General features: G+C 36.2%; 1 pseudogene; it reads right to left on the bottom strand.

Moving 5' to 3' along the window:
- LOC106330664 overlaps positions 1 to 6,071 on the bottom strand; it is an 11,050-nt pseudogene extending 4,979 nt beyond the window's left edge.
- Positions 6,072 to 6,330: the final 259 nt, after the last annotated feature.

The raw sequence follows: 6,330 nt of genomic DNA, 5'->3' as shown, positions 1-6,330 counted from the left end.
GGAGAGAGAGAGAGAGCGACGCGCGGGAGAAAGAGAGAAGAGAGAGAGGCGGCGCAGGATAGAAGGGGAGAGAGTTCGACGGCTAGGGTTTTCGGCCTCCGGGAATTCTCTGCAGAGCTTCGCTTCAGATTTGTGATGAGGCAAAAAGGGAGGCTGCATCTCTTTTTATAGGAAAGGGGAAGGGAAACCCTAGGTTTTTGCCAAATGGGCCGTAGAGAAGCCCATATTTTTTGGGAAATTTTACGGGTCAGGAACCGGGCCGTTACAAATAGGACGAGCGAATAAGTTAGCCATACCAAAGCTGGCTGCAATCATACCGGCTGTATGGAGTTTAAGTTGAAACCTGATGTACGTAAAAAAAAAAATAGGTCAGGTTACTTTTGATGGAAAGATACATAAACCTTAAATTTTGACAGAGTTGTTTAAATTTCATTGTATTTGTTAAATTTGCGTAGAGTTATGTTTAGGTTGGTAGAAAGTTAACAGCTTTAAGAAAGCTAATGCATAGAGCTGGTTAAATTTCAGTGTTTGGATATTATTTAAAACTTTTAGAATCTATAAACCAATAACAATCAAAATATAAGAATTATAATAACTAACAAAAATCAGTTCCCACTAATTACGCGTTAGTATATTTGATAATGCAAATTGAATGCAAACCTGTCGAAGAAATATTCGGAGATAACATTGTTGATGGTCATTTCTATTCCCATGGAAAATCAATACAGAATGAACAAAACATATGTTCTGTAGATCCTCAGAGCATACCAAAACACCTAAAAGAACAAAACAAATCGTGTTAAAAAACCGGAATTCATATGTGTATTCAAATAATTAAATAATCAGATAATCAGTTCCAATTAGGGCATATCACAGGTGTAAATCGAAAATATAGAGTTTGAATGGCCGAAGCAAACGGACCGGACTAATTGTGTTTTTGGCTCTCAAGTCACAATGTTTGGTTCAGAGTAAACATTCTTTTCAGAGTAAACACTTTGACTAATTTTGAATATATTAGTGTGATTTACTTGCTTCTTTTAGTACCTTGGTTAATTTGTCTTTGGAAACGTCTCCTTTCTTCTGCAGAGTACATAAGTTTCCATCAGGAAGATCTTGTCCAAGAGTGAGCACAAGAATCCCCATGATGACCTGAAGAAAGCCAGGGACGAAGAACGCGATCCTCCATGCCGTGAAGGGAGTGGCTCCAGCGACTTTGATGACATGGAAGACCATCGGCATGAGTAACTGAGTCACGCCTCCTCCCATGTCTCCCCAACCACTGGCACATCCGTTGACGAGTCCAATGATCTTTCCAGTGAACATCACACTGGTCCTATAACGCCCCGACCCGTCCACGGCTAATGGGTCATCCACGCCCGCTCTCCCGGCCCGTGGGCCCCATCCCATCCGACGGTCGGTCCCTTAATTTTTCAAAGTTCGGAATCATTGTTTACTGACCCTGCAATCACCACCCGACCTTTCCCTGTGTTTTGGCCTCACTCACACGGTATCGTGAATCACTTCCCGATAGGTCACCCATCCTTCCACTACTCCAGCTCAAGCACGCTTAACTCTGGAGTTCTAAACGGATGTGTGACGGAAAAGGTAAGTCAACTTTTGTGACATAGGTAGTCAAATCAATTCTCTTAAGCCTTTCCATATACCACAACTCGGAATGTTACAATTCACCCCATCTCAAAGAACACAACGTCCTCGTTGCGCCCCACCACATGTCTCAAGACGCCTCTCGGGTCAGAACAGAGATGTCTAACCAGCTCTGCTACCACTTATAACGCCCCCACCCGCCCACGGCTAATGGACCACCCACACCCGCTCACTCGGCCCCATCCCATCCGACGGGGTGCATTAATTTTCCAAGGTTCGGAATCATTGTTTACTGATCCTGCAATCACCACCCGACATTTCTCCGTGTTTTTGCCTCACTAACACAGTATCGTGAATCACTTCCCGTTAGGCTACCCATCTTTCCACTACTCCAGTTGAAGCACACTTAACTCTGGAGTTCTAAACGGATATGTGACGGAAAATGTAAGTCAACTTTGGTGACATAGGTAGCCAAATCAATTCTCTTAAGCCTTTCCATATACCACAACTCGGGATGTTACATGTCCAGTATGAACATGACACGAAGGTGGCTAGACAGAAACCGATCATGAACCGAACGGATAAGTAGCCACCAGCGTCAGCTACAAAAGACATGCTGAACACTGCTGGAGCCGACAGCATTAGGAGAAATGCCGTTCCGTACCTGTGTTTATTTTATTGGTTAATTATTAAAATGTAGATTTAATTTTATTTCTAGTCGGAGACCATTTAAATTAACTCTGGAAAATGTGAAGTATATGTGGATCATAAAGTTTATGCATAAAACTATAAAAATCACGAGATATGTATAATGTATTTTCCCATCATGATTTGAATTGTTCACATTGGTGGATCCTATATTTAATGCATGTGTACAATATGTACATTATGTACCTAGATATTATATATTCAAAATAGTTCCACCATTAAATTAATTGGCTTTTTGCAAAAGTGACTCAAAACTCAAAGTCAACCACAATAATAAATAGTTCAGACTATTCACGAAAATACCATTAAATTTTTTTTTTTTTGAAAAATGATTTTTTTACTCTATCAACCTCATCATCTTCGAATATTTACAAGATTGTCATTACCATCAATACACCAACCACCATGAACAACCAATTTGAAGCTCTTAATGCACATCAAATCGATTTACACTTCTTGTTTTTCAATTCTTATAAACTAAAAAGAACATGTCTTTCACTTTCTCTCTATATTCATAAAAAAAAAACCAAGATTTTGATTTTAAATTTTTTATGGTTCATAGAGCCATTGAAGCTTACCATTCTTTGTGGGTCACTTTTGTTTGAGATTCTGGGTGCTTAGAGAAGACTTATGTTGGCTAAACAAGTTATCTCCCTGGTTGAAACTATGAAATCAATTTTTTTCCAGATCTGTTCGCCCAGACGACTTCCGGGTAAGTCTTCTGGCTGTAGACAACTTACATGTAAATCTTCTAGTAAATGCAGAGGCTAGTTTTGCAACTGAATTTTAAATGTGCATGTTTTTATAGACGACTTACATGGAAGTTGTCTATTTTTTTTTAAAAAAAAATTTGAGACGACTTCCATGTAAGTCGTCTAAGGTAAACATGTTAGTTTTGCATTTGACCGGATTGCATCAGAAATTTGACTTTTCATGGACGACTTACCCATAAGTCGTCCAGGAGAAAATTTAAAACACAATATTTTGTTATATCTAGAAAACTTCCATGTAAGTCGTCTAAGGTTAGTTTTGCAATTGAAAAAAAAAACAAAATTTTTTTTTTCTAGACGACTTACACAGAAGTCGTCTAACTCGTAATTTTCCGCTAAAATTTTAATTTTCCGTTAAAATTTGCCGCTTATATTTCAATTTCTCGCTTTAAATTTAAGTCTTCCGAGAAGACTTCTAATGAATGTGTTCTATCTTTGAACTTATATAATGATTTATCTTTTGTGAATTTTATTAAGTTTTCTTGAGATTTCTTCTCCCATAGTTGTAATAAATTTGATTATTTTTTTGTGTTATTGTGTTTTGCTATTGAAGTTGTATCAATAACTTCAATTATGTCAAGTAATTTTGGCAAGATAGTATTGTGGAATATGAACACATTTACCAAATTGTTTTATTAATATCTCTTCAAATTTACAAAAACAAAAAATACAACTAAAGGAGTACACATGCAAATCACAAAACATACCACAAACAAAACTACTATAAATCATTCCTCTACAAAGATAAGCTTGGACTCCACTTGATATGGAAGAAGACTCCGTGAGAAGACTTCCAGGAAGACTTCTAGCACATTATATTTTACAAGACTTTGGAAGACTTTTGGGAAGTCTTCTAAAATATAATGCGCTAGAGGATGGAAGACTTCCGAGAAGACTTCCCATAAGTCTTTCAAAGTCTGCTCCAGATCTGGAAAACATGTATATCAAACCCAGATCTGAAAAACCTGCATATCAAAAACCGTTCAAATGGCTTAAAAACAGAGAAAATGAGTGGAAGATTATATAGATATACTTTTATATAACACACAACGTATATATCCAAGTGGAACATGAGAACCATCTGGCTAAAAACCTGCAACAAAAAGATAGATTAGTGAGAAAGACATGAAACAAAAATGAAAAATTCATATAAAGTTTGGTGTTTTCAAGTCAAAGAGATTAGAGTGGGTTTGGAGAGTTTTAGTTTGAGAAAAAGGTAAGAACTTTACTCAACAGGAGGTTACCAAATGAAGAAAAATCAGACTTAAAAACTTCCCAAAATGCTCAGCTCTGTTATAAAAAGGAGACATGTGAGAAGACTCCGTCAGAAGCTTCTAGCGCATTATATTTTAGAAGACTTCTAAGAAGACTTATTCAGCTCCAGATCTGAAAAACATGTATATCAAACAAATGAGTGGAAGATTAGATAGATCTACATTTATAGAACACAAAAAAATACATATCTAAAATTAATAAATATACCTTTAAATGAGTGAAAGATGAGAACCATGTGATGAAAAACCTGCAAAACAAGATAAACTAGTGAGAAAGACATGAGACAAAAACAATAAATTGATATAAAATTTGGTGTTTATAAGTTCAAAGAGATTAGAGAGAGGTTGGAGAGTTTTAGAATGAGGAACATAACATTTTTGTTTCACCCATTTGAGAGGAGGAGAGAGAATGTGTAAATTTTTCTTTATATATGGAGACAAAAATTTCAATAATGTTAAATATTTTCGATTCAGAAGACTTTCAAATAAGTCTTCTAATATAAGAATTCCTAGACGACTTACCATAAGACTTCAATATTTTTAGCGGGAGTTAGAATACTTTCAGTGAAGTCTTCTAATCGTCAGACGACTTACCTATTAGTCGCCTAGACCCTAGACATAACCTCTAAACTAAATTAACTAACTAAACACCTCATAAAATCAAATTAAACTTAAAAATTGTTTACTATACACAAAAATAAACACATATAGGTAAAATTTTAATTTTTCAAAAAAAAAACATTCAAGCTTTCCAAAATCTAACCCTAAGAGTACATACAATACAACATATGTTGTCAAACCCTAAGCCAAAGAATATCATGATTAACTACTTTCACTCATCTATGTTGAAAACTATTCAATTTTATTATATCTTAATTTATATCACTTAAAACTGTTTATAATTACATGATTTTAATTTTTTACTTGTCAAAATATTTTTTAAAAAATTTAAAAATTATTTTTAAGATCAACTATACCAAAAGACATCCATGGACGTCGTCTGGACGACTTACATTATCTCAGAAGACTCAGAAGACTTTCCGGGGCTATATTCATAAAAATGAGTTCTGTTTTTTTTTTGTTTGGTCACAAGGAGCTGGCTGTAATTTCACAAGACTTTTGGGTTACTTTTGCATTTGATTCAAATTTGAGTATATTTTTGCAATCAAAGTCAAGTTTTGAGTCATATTTGACAAATTCCCCTAAACTAATTCTGTTATATATATAAGTGCACTGTAGAAACATTATAATTACCTAGCCCCGAGAGCAAGTCACAAACCGCTCCCATAGCAAGCCTTGAAAAAATGGCCCCGGAAACGGAGGCGACTCCTGCGTTTCCTATATCAGTTTTGGTCGAATCAAGATTGTCCCTGATGATGGGAACGAGAGGTGCGGCGGCAAACGTGGATATAAAGCAAGTGAAGAAAGAGATCCATCCTAAGAGGAAAGCTCTCATGTGTGGTTTCGTAAATGACAATGGTTTGAACATTTTTGCTTTATGTTCTGAGTCGACCGGCAAGGCAAACTTAGCCGTTGGATCTTCAGACTGGACGCTATGGGAAGATCTTGTATCTTCGCCTTGGTCAGAGAAAGAGAAAACATGTTCCTTCCCGGTGATTCCATGCATGGAGGTCCCAATAGATCCTTCTTCTTCATTACGGTAAGCCATTATTGTTCCCAGGAAATTGGAGAAGAAGCCTTCGTCTTGTTTTTCTCACGCCTTTTTACATTTGTTAGATTTATTTTTTCTTACCATATATATATAGCCGTACAAATATCGCATGCTTTCTTTTGTAACTGAGAAATGTAGCATGTTCCTTTAAGAAAATTAAAAAATATTTGATGGAAGATATATATGGGTGGGTAATATGGGAGTATTAACAGGCCTGACTCATCGTTTGTGCAAGTTTTAGTTATATACTAGTGGCATGTCCGCGCTACGCGCGAGATAGTTGTTGATTGTGCAGTCAAGT

This window comes from Brassica oleracea, chromosome C3 (genome assembly GCF_000695525.1).
Source record: "Brassica oleracea var. oleracea cultivar TO1000 chromosome C3, BOL, whole genome shotgun sequence".
Classification (NCBI taxonomy): Eukaryota; Viridiplantae; Streptophyta; class Magnoliopsida; order Brassicales; family Brassicaceae; genus Brassica; species Brassica oleracea.
Note: the sequence above shows the minus strand (reverse complement) of the source record. Positions and strands in the feature narration are given on the sequence as shown.